We start from the raw sequence: 17,984 nt of genomic DNA on the forward strand, positions 1-17,984 counted from the left end.
AACGTCTAAACAGTTTCTCAATTAAGGATGTAATTAGCAAACTTATTAAGTTATTCCCTGGACGGCAACACCCCGATGCTAGTCAATATTCAGATTTACAAACTTGAACATAATACATGTCTATCGAATATTTTCCAGCTAGAAGCTTTGGAACAACTCTGGCCAATTCAAATCCAACTAAAGTTCATGTATAGCTAACAAAATCCTATTCAAATCCAAAACCATCAACAAATGCCAAAATCAAACAATCTGAACCCCAGCATACATCACCAGTGAACACAATCGCAATTCGAACAATAAAAAAAAGTTAAAAAAATCAAAACAAGACCCTAAACAATCAAAAGTTAAGAGAAATTAACAATAATTACAAAAAAAAAACACTAGAATCGAACTTTTCAATGCAAAACATCATATCAGAAACACGAATCGCCAAAAAACGGGGAAAAAATTGAAGACCAAACCCTGAATTAAATCGATCCGGAAGTAGGTAGAAGAAAAATCGAGCACGCAATCGAAAAACCTTGACAAATTAGGCATTCGTCATTACAGTAACAAGATTATAGGGAAAAAAAAACTACAAACCTAAAAGAGATAAGGATGAGCGACGCCTGTGTGCTGCGGCCGCGACGAGAAGAGGAAGAATTCGCCGATTGGGGAACATCATTGGCGACGCGACTAGTCTTGCTGGTGTATGTTGTGAGTGATGTAAGTTTTGAGTTTCGCGCCCAGAGAACTAGAGAGGGGGAGGAGCAGAGAAACCAGAGAAGAGGAAAGGAGGAGAGAAGAGGGATAAGCAGTAACCAGAGAAGATGAAGTGGAGAAGCGGGAAATGAAATAAAATTGGGAAACACTTTTAGAAATATTTTGTGCGGGTCATTAGTGAAATAAGCCCGCACTTGAACTCAAGTGCTGCCAATTTTCTAAAATGAGCCCGCACTTGTAAAATTGTATTTTTTTTATGCTCTCAAGTGCTGCCTATTTACCAAATGAGCCGCACTTGAAGAGAAGCACATGTCGATTTTTCTACTAGTGTCCGTTGACAAATCCCAATGACACGTGAGGGATATGTTGACACTTCAAGTGATGACCCTTAAGTCAAATGTTTTCACTCGGGGGCTCGTGAGACCCTCGCCAAAACAGGTCACCATGGCTTGTGCGACGCACTCCGTCTAATACTTTGACCATCGTCTTACTCTGAGACTCAGTCAAAGTGGGGGCTAACTGTAGACACCTACTTTTGTCCCCATTCCCGAAAGGGAAGGTTCGATGATGAAAGCGTAAATCTCCACTTGACAACGCATCTCCTATAAAATAACGAATCTCAAATCCCCTTTTCATTTCACCCGAAACCTGCTATTTATAGAAACTTGCTATTTATGGAAACCTGCTAAAAATAGTAAATGCCGTAATGGGTAGTTGTTAAAAGTGGCAAGTCATAAAAGATAGAAACCTGTCAGAATTAGGTGTTGCACTTCAACATAAATCCTAAATGAGATAGAGATTATGAGAGAATCCTATTCCTAATATGATTCGAAATAGAGTCACGTATTAATTAAAATCCTAACGAGCCTAGAGTTCGTAACGGGCCCAGATGCATTCCATCATAGAATTTATACGCACTAAAAGACTCGATTAAGTCTTAAACACTCCGGATTCTAGGAATCCGAATCTGACAAAGAATTCTGCCAGAACCTATTTTCAACGCCCAGCCCTGGGCGCCGAAATATTTGACGCCCAGAGCTGGGCGCCGAAAATACCTGGGACGGATTCTCTTCCTAATCCGTTTCGTATTCAAATTCCTGAAAATCTATCTTTCTACGCCACTCTTTCCTATAAATAGGACCCTAAAGCCGACGTGAAGAGGACACAACACACAACTATTATTCTGAGTATTTACTCCAACCCTTAAGCTTAAGCCTCACGCTGCGAAACTGATCACGCGTTCTGTCGCAATCGATCCATAAATCGAACAGAACGTATCCTGTCCCATAACTTGAGATTCGTTAAATAAAAAGGAGAAATAGCAAAGTCAAAGTGGTTAGTTTTCTGAGAACCGTGACGCACCTCTCAAGGGTGCGTCGTAATGTGTCCCTTTTCTATGATTTAATTGCTTTCCTCGCCCTTTTTATGAACTGTTAAACTAACTAAATCTGATTGTTCTATCACGCCTAATAAATATGATATTTTTGGGAAATTGGATTATCATGCTAGGTCCCTTAAAGCAATCTAAATCAGATAATCGCGATCGATCTAGTATTATATGTTGCATATTGCTAAAATCAACTCAGATTAGTTTAATAGTTAACGCATGTCCCTTCAATTATTTATGGTGAGCTAGTAAGGATATCCTGCCTCTGGAGTTATCGACGAGCGAGTACTCCTCTCGGTAGTTACAGTCCCCCGAACCCTCAATCTCTACCTTGCGGGTGTATGTTGAGAGATCCCCACACCAGGGATCACAAGGGAACCTACGACCGTCGTGGTCAAACATAATTGCACTCCCTTTATGTCACGATAACCGGGTTTTGTCAGTTTTTCTCATTGTCCTTAAAAACTGAATGGCGACTCCTATATTACTAGTCAATTGGGTGTAAACTCACAGGAAATCCAATTACACTTGATTGAATAAAAAGAATCGTCACACCCACGATGGACGAGGTCACGCATTAGCCTCGTGCTTTTTCGACCCCCTCACAGGTATACACCTTTAATAAAAAGAATTAGCCTAGCCAATTGGGTGTAAACTCACAGGAAATCCAATTACACTTGATTGAATAAAAAGAATCGTCACACCCACGATGGACGAGGTCACGCATTAGCCTCGTGCTTTTTCGACCCCCTCACAGGTATACACCTTTATCTCCAAGTACAAACAGATGAATATTTCAAGAATACAAAGTCCAAAAAAATACAACGACTCAGGCGCCCAACTCCTAACGTATCCCAAGCTCCGGGAAAGTCAGTCGAAATTCAAAATTTTAAGGGCCAATAAAAATCTCTTATCCCCAGCAAAGCACATCCCAACGGATTAACTCCGGGTGTCAAACTTCAAAATTCAAGATTCAAAAATTCAAATTTTCGATGCCAAGCTCCGTCCTGAACTGATGGTGGAAAAATACAAGTACAAATCGGAGTCATCACCAACCGCACCGAGGTAGACTCTATCCTTTTTCTAACACCTGTTTTATGCAGGTACCGGCGTACAAAGAGTGGTCTCGATTGCAGAACATCTTGACCATTCTCCGTCCCTTTCGAAATACTTTGACTTGCGCTTTCCTAACCGAACGCTCAGTCAAAGTGGGGGCTTCTACAGACACCTAATTTGTGTCTCCCCTTTGGGATGATGACGATTCCATTATCCTTGTTAGGCGATTGGAGTAACTCCAGGCGGAAATCCCAATTGCTATGAATAGCTCCAAAATCCAAAGTCCAAAATCCAATCCCCGAGACCGTTCTCCTCCCGGAACTCGGTACGACATACAACTTCCAAAATCCAATTTCAAAATCCAAGTTCAATCTCAACTAGTGGACCATCCCATTGGTTTTACAAAGCCTTTTTCACTCAAAATCATATAAGGCAAGTCAAATTCGGGCGCCGACCCACAAAACCGAGCATGCCGGGCCCCGCCCCGTAAAACCGAAATTCAAAAACCCGAGAAAGGCTTGTTTTTAGACGCAAATTCAAGTCTTAACCTCCAAGAAAACACTACACGCCAAATATCGTACTATTCGTACGAAGGTACACCCATACAAGACAAATGAAGGACGACATCTTTCCGTCCTTTTTTGCGGCATTCAGGCCACGTCAGCAGCGCCCAGCGCTGGCGTGTGCTGGCGTTTTGCACCATTTCCCTCCTATAAATACCCCTCATTTCCATCGAAAAAAGGGGAGCACAACACATACAACGTCGTAATTTCGACATTACTCCTCACAATACAAACTTCAAAACTCTTCAAAACATATACAAAAATTCCAAAATTCAAGAGCAATTGGGAGCTCGTGCCTAAGCCTAACTAGGTAAATCCGAATCCCATTTCAATCAATCATGCTATTTTGATTTCAAATGATTAGCAAGTTGGTGTTTTTTGCCATAAAAAACATTACTTGCAACAATCATACATGCTTTTTCAAAAATACATACTTTTTCAAAATACAAAATACAAATTTTCAAGATTCAAGGATGTTCAAAGTTGTTTACATTCATCTCTTTGAACTAGAATCACCTTCAAGTGTGGAGTAATCAAAGACGACACCTTTTAGTATTTAAAGGTTTAGTCTTTTGAGATTCAAGACTCCATTTTTCAATATACAAGTTCAAGTTTTCAAATTCCAAAGTTCCCACCATGTTTAGGGTTGTTCATAACTACCTCTCTAAACTAGGATCATTTCAAGTTCAAATTTCAATCATTTCAAGTTCAAGTTTCAATCTTTTCAAGTTCAAACCTTTCAATATTCAAGCTTTCAATTTCAAGTTCAATATGCGAAATCTAGGACATTTGGGTTGAGCAACCTCTCCCAAGTTGAGATTTTTGGCTTTGAATTCGTGTCAGGCGCACTTATTTTTAAGGAACCGCTTGGCGTTCGAATCTCATGTGCCCAAGTAAAAATTTCAATTATGCACCTTTCAATATCGCAATTTCAATATCGCACTTTTAATACCGCAATTTCAATTTCGCAATTTCAATTTCGCAATTTCAATTTCGCACTTTCAATTCCGCACCTTTACTTGCCTAGTCCATTTATAGGCAATGTGGACCTACTCCCTAGTCCTTTTCTTGGGGGTCTTGTATTTACTAATTCCGCACTTTATTTAGTATTGTGATGTTGCTTTATGTGCTTTATTGCTTTCATCACCAACATGCTAAATACAACAAAATACAAAGGTTACATCACGCTTAACGAAGATATTTTTGGACAAACCGGCCTTAGGTTCCTTAAATCAATATTTAAAGCAAAGTGACCACCGTACAATTAGAAATTCTATTTTGTTCAAAATTTCAAACCCACATAGTCTAATCTTAGGGTTTATTTTTGAAACAATGTTGTGCCAACGTACTTGAATATTTCTAAAGCTCGCCGAATAAGCATTTTCGTTCCCGAGCCCGGATCTCACCCATGCCATCCGTTTCAAGGATTCAAGGCCTTATCCAAAAATAGAGTCATTGTGCGGTCTTCCCGAATGAGACCTAAAATAAAGTTTGGTGGCGACTCCTTCCAGGTGCAAAAACAATTCAACGGTTCTTTAAACGAACCGCTGCGTGCCAACCCCCCATTGTAGGAAACGGGAAAAGATATAAAAAAAACCCCTACAGTTACGTTATGATACATATGAACAACATAAATCATGCGGAAAAACCTTAATGCCAGGAATCATATTAATTGCACATAATCATATAATTAGTCTAGGATGCATACACTTTGTAGCGTGCCCTCCCTAGCTGCGCCCGAACCGAACAAGAACAAGTCTTTAGGAATCCTAGTGTCGTCCCTCCGTAGAAAGTCCACAGCACGTCCGGATCCGCCTTAAGATTGACCAACTAGAATCGCCCTTAAGGTACTTAGAATTTTCGGCTAATAGGGGCAAGTGTTTGGCTGATTTTTGCTTGAAAATCTTAGCTTTGAATACTTGAATTCTCATGTATAAATTGTGAACCTAGGCCACATATTTATAGAGGCTATGGAAAGGGATTTAGAATCCTATTAGGATACTAATTAGTTTAATTAGAATATCAATAAAACTCTTTTAAACTAATTCTATCTTTATTAGGATTTCGGATTTAATCAATGAACGAATTCCACACAAACGTTGCACGACCACAAGCATACCGCACAGCCCGCGCAGGTCTTGCGGCCCACACGAGCAGGCGCAGCTTGCAGCCCACGAGCACCAGCCCGCGCGCGCGCCCCTTGGCCTTGCTGGGCCTGGCCTTGCACTGGGCCTGGCGTGGCCTTGGCTGCGTTGGTGTTGGGAGCTTGGCTTGCTGGACGCGAGCCTGGCTTCGTGTTGGGCCTTTTTCTAGCAAGTCTCGTCCGATGCTAATTCGTACGATGCGCTTCCGATTATTTCCTGATTCCGGAATTCATTTCCGATACGAACAATATTTAACATTTCCGATTCCGGAATTAATTTCCGTTTCGAACAAATATTTAATATCTCCGTTTCCGAAATTATTTTCCGATTCCGATAATATTTCGGATTCCGACAATATTTCCGTTTCCGACAATATTTCAGATTCCGGTAATATTTCCATTTCCGATAACATTCTCCGATACGTACCATGTTTCCGTTTCCGGCAACATCTACGACTTTGATAATATTTATATTTCCGATACGATCCATATTTTCGTTTTCGGCAATATCATCGTTTCCGGAGTATTCATTTCTTGCCTTTGACGATCTCAGCTCCCACTGAAACCAAGATCCGTCGATTCCGAATATCCATAGATGGAGTATTTAATGCCATTAAATACTTGATCCGTTTACGTACTATTTGTGTGACCCTACGGGTTTAGTCAAGAGTAAGGTGTGGATTAATATCATTAATTCCTCTTGAACTGAAGCGGCCTCTAGCTAGGCATTCAGCTCACTTGATCTCACTAAATTATTAACTTGTTAATTAATACTGAACCGCATTTATTAGAATTAACATTAAATGCATACTTGGACCAAGGGCATTATTTCCTTCAGATGACCCATTTCAGCTACCATCATATTGAACCGAGCTAGCACCTTATCAATGTAAGTACTTTGGCTTCGTCCAATCACCCTCTTAGATCTATCCCTAGATGTATTGTGACTCTCATGAGTCTCTAATTGAGAAACGCATTCCAAGCAAAGCCTTTACAGGCTCCAGCACAGAAATTTCATTTCCAATAAGCAATATGTCATCAACATATGATAGATACTCAAGGAGATTACGTTGCACTACAATTAAACCCATGGATAATATGAGACTTGCACTCCAAATAATATCACGTAAGAGATAGAACCGTGAAAGAGGCAAAATGTGGAAGAAACCGGAAGAATCTTGAAGAACACATGGATAGAATTTACAGGCGCTAGAGTCTTCTAGCGCGTGGCACACGTGTGCCGTTCTTTTCTAGCACACCTGCGCCACTTTTTTTTTAGACGGTACAGTTTGGTTCTCACCCAATCGCGACAAAGATTAAATTCCAGAATGAGCTATCGTTGACTCGGATAACACATCTAACGCATCCTTACCAGCGCTAATAATTTCCATTGTTTTTTTTTTTGGCAAATTAATTTCCATTGTTGGTCAGTCTAACGCTAGAATTTTCTAGCGCTGGCTTTGCAGTTTCATTGAAATTCGATCTCTTCAAACTTCTATCATTTCTCGACCAGTAACACTATAAATACAGCCCTATAAACTCCGGTAATCGTTGCCAAATCTCAAAGAATCCTTAGCCTTTAGCTTGAGTATTAAACGAAGCTTAAATATGTCCTCTACGCTCGTAACAACCCTTCATGTATTAACTCTTGTTATTAAGCCTCTGCCTGGATAAACAATCAAATCATCCCAGTTACTATCGATGCTATAGCTGATTATGTAGCCTTGACCGAGGATCTAAGAGGGAACTCTGGAGGAATGGGACCAGAATTCGGGAACAATCTGTCACTTGCCGGATAGTTCTAAGTAACAACGGAAATCTAAAACAGCCAAGTCGTTAGTGTTCCATAGAAACACAATATAGCCAAAACTATATTGTAACCTGCAAAATATACCTTTTAATTTCTTTCGTCGCCATTATAAATATGTTCACATAATTTGTTATATTGATCACGCTTAATAAGATATTTCTCGATAAATCTATTCCTGTTAAGCCTTATTAATCAATCTATATCATCTTTCTGTATTTTTAGTTAATATATGTGCATTCAAATCAACTTATATTAGTTATGTGGCCTAAGGAATATCCCTTTTGTCGTTGCATTTAAATAGTAAGGACCAATGCATGGGTTAATGTTGGGCACTCCACGTTATTTGTAAATGTCCTCCAACCCCCAATCCCTACTATGCGGATTTATATTGAGCGATCTCCACATCAGGGATCATAAGAAAACGTAAGGTCGTTGTGGTCAAATACGTTTGCATGGGCTTCGACTTTACTTGCGTATCACAATAACCGGGTTTTGTCAGTTTTCCTCAATATCGTTTAAAACTCATTGACGACTGCACGATCTAGTAAAAAGAGGCTATTTCCCACAGTTAGTCCCCTTTTACTTAATACGATTTCCATATCCTCAAGGGTAGCCGTTCGATCCAAATTCTTCGGAAGAACGCTCGTCTTTTCGACCCCCCTCACATTGGCGACTCAACTGGGAGTATAATGAAATACGTGTGCAAGTATTGCGTCGACAAAGCCCGAGGGCGGAAATCGAACGAAGCGCTGCAAAGTATAGGATTGGATTGAGATCTAGCTAAACCAGTATTCAAAAGAGCATAGGAAACACAAATTTTACCAGCCTACAAAATAGAGTTGTCAAGCAAAGAAGCGCAAATTGCAGTAGTCTTATTGAACTTGTTAATTTTACAATAAGATTTGGAGTTGAGAAAATATTTAAGGGTTAATGTGTGTCCAAATGGAAAATCACGAAGAAGATATTTGGGAAGCAAAGTAGAAGTAATATTGGTATAAGAAACAATTACTGGGTTGTGATTATACAACTTCAAATGGGTTGATTACAAAGATGAGATTATCTGTACTAATGAAACCACCATTGTTTTTTTTGACACTCAATTCTCGAGTGATAGATTGTGGGAGGAACCAGTTTTAAGGTCAAGGGATGATTGAATTTTGTTCTAGTCGATCTGCCCTTCGTGTGTTAATGTGGACCTAAAGGATACTATGATAGTGCATATGATCAAAACATAAAAGGAATAAGGTCAAGACTCAATATTGGATATGAGTATGCTCGGAATGTGAAAATGAAAACCATGCACTACTAGAAAAATCGGATACATGGGCAAGTCATAATTGCCTCTAAAAATGGGGATGTAGCCCCTAATGAGTTTTTGAAGCAAAAAAGTGGATGCCTCTAATAAGTACGTCGCTAATTAGTGGTTGCCTCTAAAGGCCCCTTTTTGAGGCAACACAACGTGCTGCTTCTAAAAGCCCATGCATTTAGAGGCATCCATATATCTTTGCCTCAAAAAATAATTAGAGGCAACCACATATTATTGCCTCAAAATATAATTAGAGGCATCCATTTATACTTGCCTCAAAATATAATTAGAGGCAAACACATCTCTTTGCCTCAAAATATAATTAGAGGTAGCCACATATTATTGCCTCAAAATACAATTAGAGGCATTTGTATATTCTTGTCCCAAAATATAATTAAAGGCTAACATATATTTTTGCTTCAAAATATATTTAGAGGCAATGCTAAAAATTGATTCTAAAGACGTTATATATTCAGGGGCAGTCATATAATTTTGCCTCGAAATATAATTAGAGGCAATGTAGAAAGTTGGGGCAACCATATGAATTTGCCTCGAAAAGTATAGGATTGGATTGAGATCTAGCTAAACCAGTATTCAAAAGAGCATAGGAAACACAAATTTTACCAGCCTACAAAATAGAGTTGTCAAGCAAAGAAGCGCAAATTGCAGTAGTCTTATTGAACTTGTTAATTTTACAATAAGATTTGGAGTTGAGAAAATATTTAAGGGTTAATGTGTGTCCAAATGGAAAATCACGAAGAAGATATTTGGGAAGCAAAGTAGAAGTAATATTGGTATAAGAAACAATTACTGGGTTATGATTATACAACTTCAAATGGGTTGATTACAAAGATGAGATTATCTGTACTAATGAAACCACCATTGTTTTTTTTGACACTCAATTCTCGAATGATAGATTGTGGGAGGAACCAGTTTTAAGGTCAAGGGATGATTGAATTTTGTTCTAGTCGATCTGCCCTTCGTGTGTTAATGTGGACCTAAAGGATACTATGATAGTGCATATGATCAAAACATAAAAGGAATAAGGTCAAGACTCAATATTGGATATGAGTATGCTCGGAATGTGAAAATGAAAACCATGCACTACTAGAAAAATCGGATACATGGGCAAGTCATAATTGCCTCTAAAAATGGGGATGTAGCCCCTAATGAGTTTTTGAAGCAAAAAAGTGGATGCCTCTAATAAGTACGTCGCTAATTAGTGGTTGCCTCTAAAGGCCCCTTTTTGAGGCAACACAACGTGCTGCTTCTAAAAGCCCATGCATTTAGAGGCATCCATATATCTTTGCCTCAAAAAATAATTAGAGGCAACCACATATTATTGCCTCAAAATATAATTAGAGGCATCCATTTATACTTGCCTCAAAATATAATTAGAGGCAAACACATCTCTTTGCCTCAAAATATAATTAGAGGTAGCCACATATTATTGCCTCAAAATACAATTAGAGGCATTTGTATATTCTTGTCCCAAAATATAATTAAAGGCTAACATATATTTTTGCTTCAAAATATATTTAGAGGCAATGCTAAAAATTGATTCTAAAGACGTTATATATTCAGGGGCAGTCATATAATTTTGCCTCGAAATATAATTAGAGGCAATGTAGAAAGTTGGGGCAACCATATGAATTTGCCTCGAATATAATTAGAGGCAGTACAAAAAGTTGTTTCTAAAATGACGTATACTAGCTTAGGGGCAACCATTAAATTATGCCTCTAGATATAATTAGAGGCAGTATCTTATTTTTAAAATAATGATATTTAAATACAATTTGACAACGTATGAAAGGTGTTTAGAGGCACCGAAAATAAAGCTAGCGCATTTACTTCATACATTTGCAAGCACGATCACCTATAATAAATAACCATGATAAAATAGCAAAAGTAAATCACACAATTTCATAAGAATCGAAGATTTATCAACTCCAAATAATATTATTAACCAAAAGAGAACCAATTGTTGCTCAACCTCTACCAAAAAAAACACCCTAGGGCTTGCAACAACCCGCAAGCCCAAAACTAAATAAAAACACAAAAATAACATGTCTTAGAATAGTTGTAAAAAAAACGTCTTAGAAGAAGCCTGGATTGTTGCATAAATAGAAATTAATAAAAATTCAAACCAAGTCAACAAACAGAAAAACAACAGAACACTCGGTAGAACATCAATAATATCAGCAGAAGAACATCAGTATCAACAAAACAACAGCAAGGCAGCAACAAAAAAAACTTCTTGAGGAACTGGTAAACTGGGGCTGTATTTGGAACATTCACATCCACCTGTAGCAGTCAGTTGCAGTAGCAGTCATGGTGTCAGTAGCTGGGAAACTATGGTTCTCCAGAGATTCTAAGATGGTGAATTCACTAACAAACCTTATCAAAAATTGGGTATTAGCTTTGAACCTTGTACATGCAAAATTCTTCATTTCAGGTTTGAGCCAGGTTCTTGGCCTCCAAATTGATTGAGCGGGAATGCTAAAATCTTAAAGCCTACACATGGAAAACAATGATCATCTCATTTATCAATTTGCAAGATAACAGAGAAGATCTTAAGATTATCAAACCAATAAAGAGCATTTGTTTCCAGAAATTCACTTCGATAGAATTAAAAGAAAAATACAAGCTTGTTTTGAGAAGAATGCCAAAAGAAACAAAAATACTAAAGGGACTTATTGAATATGTTTACTGTACGCATAACATCATGTAGCACTAATAGATGTGGTATTTCCATCCCAAATCGGAGGAACTGCACCTGCTACAAGGACTTTTCTTAAACCCCTACAAACAACAACGTTATTAGGCACTCAAATAGAAGAAGTCTCCATGACAAGAATTATTGTGAGCACACCACTTCACATATCAAAAGAAACGTTTAAAAGAAGGATTTTTAGAAGTACAATTCAGACAATTAAGCATGTTAAAATATTTACCTAATTGTATGAGCTGTAATTTACCATAAAGTTCAATTAAACATATAAACTGCTGACCTTTTCTCTTTATTCTGACATAAACTCCTCGCGGATACAAAGGTCTGTTGTATCTATCACCCAGACACCGTATACTATATACATTAGCATTTTTTAAATAACATTTTACCCTTAGCTTTGCGGTGACAGATGTAGGTTCATATATATATTCAATAGTTGCAGCAGACGACAATGCTTGATTTTGCTGAGTTTGGCAAGACATAGTTCAAGCTGATAGTTTAAGCTCAAAAACAGGCCTGCTTTAATATTGTCTCTGTAAATCAGTAAACAAGAGCCATCAATTTAGAAGTTAAAAAAATATATATGACTCACACGAGCCACCTAAATAGTAAAATCTTAATACTCCATACTTATTCATAAACTTCGTCACATTTTCAGAATAACCAACACTTTATTATATAAATGAAAACACATGTCTCGTATTTCATCAAAAAAAGTAAATGCTCACCAACACATCATCCATGTAGTTTCAGCAAAATTCCGACTTAATCAAATCGCATTTCCTTACATTCAATGCTTTCCACCCTGAAAGTGAAAAATGACATTAACACTTTTTTGATAATACGCCCTGCTGATATACTACTTCCTTCTAAAGTTCTAAACCAAAGATCCTGGAAAAAACAACACTCACATAAACTAATTATTCTCTTTAGATGCAATGTAACTAAACAATAAACTACAGTGTTTACACTGTCTGAATTCAATTGAAATGCATCTCCCAACTATCAAACACCCGTTTAAAATGGAGAGCATTACAACAGCCCGGTTTTATAGTCCATAAACATCAGAACCTACTAGTTCAATATTACGATCCAACAAAACAGATTCAAAACCAAAAACCGACTCATAAGCTTACACATCAATCGAGCAAGACATTGAGAACATTCAAAATTCCCCCAAACACCCACCATTTTATGCAGCAATTGCAAATGCAGGATCATTTATTTAAGTACGAAGTAAAATTAATAAGAAACATCATCATTTTCAATAGCTAATAGCTGAAAAAGTGCCAAAAAATCAATATTAAAAACCTAACAAACCTTGATCTTGAACTTGGTCTTTGGAGCATCTGTAATACCAGGTCTGACTTCATAATCAGAATCTTCTGGTTGTCCAGGGTCACTCTACATCACCATGAATCAAACCAAAATCAAAACACAAAATTAATAACCCTAATACCCAACTTACTCGACAAATTGAAGAGGGATAAAGCAAAGAATTTGAAACAAAAAAGAAGAAGAAACTCATAAACACAACTCCGGATCTAAATTCACCCGGAACAAAATAAACGGACTCAAACTCATCAAAGGTTGCCTATTCTAGAAAAAATTAAGGAAAAAAATTTTAAAACAAAAACCTACCTGGAGGGAATGAGTTCAACATATCAGTGACGAGTAGGGAGTGGAGGGTTGCCTTGGCTTTCTTATTTTTTTTGGTTGTGCACTAAAAAAATCCAGGAAGCTTTCTGTAGACACCTACTTCTTTCCCCATTCCCGAATAGGAAGGTTCGATGATGAAAACATAAATCTCCACTTGGCAACGCGTCTCTTATAAAATAACGAATCTTAATCACCCTTCTCATTTCACCCGAAACCTGCTATTTATAGAAACCTGCTATTTATGGAAACCTGCTAAAAATAGTAACTACCGTAATGGGTAGTTGTTAAAAGTGGCAAGTCATAAAAGATAGAAACCTGTCAGAATTAGGTGTTGCACTCCAACATAAATCCTAAATGAGATAGAAACTGCAAGAATCCTATTACGTATTAATTAAAATCCTAACGAGCCTAGAGTTCGTAACGGGCCCAAACGCATTCCGTCATAAAATTGATACGCACTGAAAGACTTGATCAAGTCTCAAACACTCCGGATTTTAGGAATCCGAATCTGAATAAAGAAACAGCTCAGACCCTATTTTCAACACCTGGCTCTGGGCGCCGAAATCTTCGGCGCCCAGGCCTGGGCGCTGGAATTACCTGGGTACGTGTTTTTTCCTAATTCTTCGTGGATTAGAGCTCTACAATTCTATCTTTTCACGAATTCTTTTCTATAAATATAGCCCAAGTTCGACGTGAAAAAAATACACAACTATTATTCTGAGTATTGACTCCAACCCTTAAGCCTAAGCCTCACGCTGCGAAATTGATCACGCGTTCTGTCGCAATCGATCCATAAATCGAACAGAACGTATCCTGTCCCATAACTTGAGATTCGTTAAAAAAAAGGAGAATTAGCAAAGTCAAAGTGGTTAGTTTTCTGAGAACCGTGACGCACCTCTCAAGGGTGCGTCGTAATGTGTCCCTTTTCTATGATTTAATTGCTTTCCGCGCCTTTTTATGAACTGTTAAACTAACTAAATCTGATTGTTCTATCACGCCTAATAAATATAATATTTTTGGTAAATTGGATTATCATGCTAGGTCCCTTAATGCAATCTAAATCAGATAATCGCGATCGATTTAGTATTATATGTTGCATATTGTTAAAATGAACTCAGACTAGTTTAATAGTTAACGCATGTCCCTTCAATTATTTATGCTGAGCTAGTAAGGATATCCTGCCTCTGGAGTTATCGACGAGCGAGTACTCCTCTCGGTAGTTACAATCCCCCGAACCCTCAATCTCTACCCTGCGGGTGTACGTTGAGAGATCCCCACACCAGGGATCACAAGGGAACCTACGACCGTCGTGGTCAAACATAATTGCACTCCCTTTATGTCACGATAACCGGGTTTTTTCAGTTTTTCTCATTGTCGTTAAAAACTGAATGGCGACCCCAATATTACTAGTCAATTGGGTGTAAACTCACAGGAAATCCAATTACACTTGATTTGACAAAAAGAAGCGTCACACCCACGAGGGACGAGGTCACGCGTTAGCCGCGTGCTTATTCGACCCCCTCACAGTGGCGACTCCACTAGGGATAGTGAAGGAAATACTTGTGCTTGTAGGTAATCAAAATAGCAGAAGGGTGAAACGATCCTACCCCGCGTTTATTTCCCCATCAAGTTGGGACGACCTGAAAATCAGCATATTAATGTGAACGGGCAGAACCGCATAACGAATCTTGGCTCCCTCATGGAGTTTGGACTAAGGATACCCATCGTCAACCGGGGGGTGCATACGCTTCGAATGTTGTCCACTCGGCACTTTCGCTAGTAGTACACCCGTCCCAAACCCAATCGCTCGCCCATTAGGTCACTCTCATTGGTGCATGCCCCCTTGGCTTAAATCTTGATTGGCCTCTTGGGCGAAATTCGTCTGTTGAAGACACTACCTCAACCGGGGCATGTGCTGGATCTGCGAGAGAAGCGGTACCAAGCCAGACGCAAATAACTACCCATAGAAGCCTATCTTAAACTACATGACATATTATTATTGCCTCATGATGGAATGTTTGTTATGTGTAGCGAAATATATGATTGTGTGTGACAAACTATCCTAGAAAAACCAACGACCTTAAAAATTGCCCAAACATTCATAGACTAATTTGCCAAAGAGTTATACCGAAACACGTGTTCCGCAAACCCGAACGATCGCCAAAAAATAAGCGACGCTCGGGATGGCCTGTAACGAATCCCACAAACGCTGCACAACGCGTAAAAGACGTTATTAGGCAAGCACGCAAAATCGAAGTCGCATAAACAAAAAGTAGACGCAAACAGAAAACGAGAACCAGCCAGGGACGCATTTTCAACGCCCCAGGCTGGGCGCCAGAATTTCTCACGCCCGACTCTGGGCGCTGAAGTTGCTGCTTGGCCTTCTGGTAGGCGCAGCAGCCTCGGTGCCCGCGCAAAAGGAAATTACGTAGCACAAAAAAAACCATTCGTAAAAAAAATAAAATAATAATTTGCTACGAGGGCGTCAGAAAAAGCACTCGATTCTAGAAGCGACTTAAAAAAAATAATAAAAAAAAATAAAAATAACTCTTTGCGTCGTTGTTAGGCCTCCTACGACGACAATGCTCGGCACCAAAACCGAACATGCTAGTAACTATAAATGTCACACGGGCAAGTGTTTCGAAAATCCAAAGAATGACCAAAAAACCAAAAAAGTGTACCAATAAAAGAAAGAGCGAAAAGAAACCAATAGAGAGAGTCGAAGTCTAGACTAAGTAATACTTGAAACTTTGGGGCCTAAACTTTAGTTTATCTTATGCATAGGACTGGTCCTGTCACTTGGTGCCGATCGGGAAATCAACGGTTAGTGCGTCTCGAAGATACATCGCCAACACCAAGTTTAATGACTCCAAGCTCCGTCTGTCATCCCTCATTTCAAGGATCTCCGTTTCCCCAACCTCGATTCGCACCCTCAAACATGTCCATCGAAGAATTGCGAGACCAGATGTTCCAAATGACCCAACGTATGGGCCAAGTGAAAATGGAAAACGAAGCCTTAGCGGCTGCACAGGCCAAAAATGACCTCGATAACGAGAAAAGGATTGAAAAGGATTGAAAAAATGGTCCTACAGCAAACCATGGGGAGCAAGTACTTCTCCCTCGATCCTGAACCTTTTCTTGGAAAACTACCAGAAAAGTTTAGTTCATCTGACTTACCAAAGTTCAAAGCCACGGACAATCCCCGTGATCATCTACTGAGCTTTGTGAATGCCATGAACTTGAAAGGCGTGGACAAGTCCATGTATTTACCTGCCTTTCCTCTGTCCTTGGAACCTGTGTCGCTCAAATGGTACTATCACCAGGACCCTAAGCTCTTCCCCACTTGGGAAGACTTCGTCAATGTCTTCATCAAGCAATACTCGTCGAACATGGATTTCCAAGTCACCATGCGCAAGCTGGAAGTTCTCTTCCAAAAGAAAAATGAGGGTTTCATAACCTACTTTGCTAGATGGAGGGACCAGGCGGCCCAACTAATCAATAGGCCTCACGAAATAGAATTGGTCCAAAAATTCATTGACAACCTGGACCCGGCTTATAGACAACACCTTAGGTACCTGGGACTTGATACTTTCAAAAGAGTTTATGATGTGGGAATAAAGATCGAGGATGATCTCGCAAAAACAATGCAAAGTAAACCCACATATAAAAACAACACCTACAACAGGGGCAACACATCCCAAGCCCAAGAAGTCCATGTTGTAGAAGAGACTCCCGCCCGAAGAAGCCCTGGAAGATGGGCCCGAGACCGAAAGTTTGCCCCACTCGGGTCGACTTTGGTACAAGCCTTCGAAAGCCTAACCAATCAAGGAAAGTTGAGACCTATAGGCCCCACCCGGTGGCCCTCCTGTCAAGAGCAAATATTGGGTCGAAGGTACTTACTGCAAATTTCATCAAGGAAATGGGCATGACACTGAAAACTGCTGGAACCTAAAAAATACAATCCAGGACATGATAGAGGATGAAGTGATACCTCTCCCTAACGTTGGCAAACCCAACAACAACAAGGGCCCACTCGGCTCTTGTCACATCTCTCTTGACCAACAAGAAAATGAGAACTTCGACCCTACGGTGTACATTACACCTCAAGGTGCACCACTCGCTGTGGTCCCTATGGATCGAATCGAGAGAGAAGTGTGCGGTGTGTGGGATGATGATGCTGAAGATATCTACCTATCTCAAGTGTCGCGCCAGGACCTCTTTACTGAAACTTGGCTCGGGTATGCTCTCACCGACACCACCACTCAAGAACCCGAAGTCGACAACCTCACCCGATCCGGAAGAATATACCAACCTGATATTCGCCCACCACCTATGGACGATATCCCAGTCAGACAAGCTCCTGAGAATGGACGGCACACCACCGTCGCAGAAGTCATTGAAAATCCTCTCTTGAAACAACAAAAAAGAACCAAGGCCGAGATTACCATCTGGGATCTCATGTGTACATCAAAAGAACATCGCGAAAAGCTTATTCGCTCACTTGACCTCATCTTAGTGCCTACAGATATCACACCTGACTCATTGGTTAACCACGTCACGAGAGATGCTGGAGAAAAGGCCATAGTTTTCACTGACAAAGATTTGCCCAAGAGGGGGGTGCTCATAA

The 17,984-nt window shown here is 39.5% G+C and overlaps 1 long non-coding RNA gene across 2 annotated transcripts; it reads right to left on the minus strand.

The window, feature by feature from the left end:
* Window positions 1-10,902: 10,902 nt before the first annotated feature.
* Window positions 10,903-13,445, minus strand: LOC110785795 (uncharacterized). 2 transcript variants are annotated; one of them, XR_008921790.1, is made up of 6 exons: window positions 13,340-13,445; window positions 13,019-13,102; window positions 12,427-12,503; window positions 11,979-12,231; window positions 11,365-11,769; window positions 10,903-11,271 (listed from the first exon to the last, which is right to left on the minus strand). It is a non-coding gene; the product is annotated as an uncharacterized lncRNA (long non-coding RNA). The 2 variants fall into 2 exon arrangements; XR_008921789.1 differs by having other exon boundaries at window positions 11,365-12,231; window positions 13,340-13,442.
* Between the last annotated feature and the right edge of the window lie 4,539 nt (window positions 13,446-17,984).

Source organism: Spinacia oleracea, chromosome 5 (genome assembly GCF_020520425.1).
Source record: "Spinacia oleracea cultivar Varoflay chromosome 5, BTI_SOV_V1, whole genome shotgun sequence".
In the NCBI taxonomy this organism is placed as follows: domain Eukaryota; kingdom Viridiplantae; phylum Streptophyta; class Magnoliopsida; order Caryophyllales; family Amaranthaceae; genus Spinacia; species Spinacia oleracea.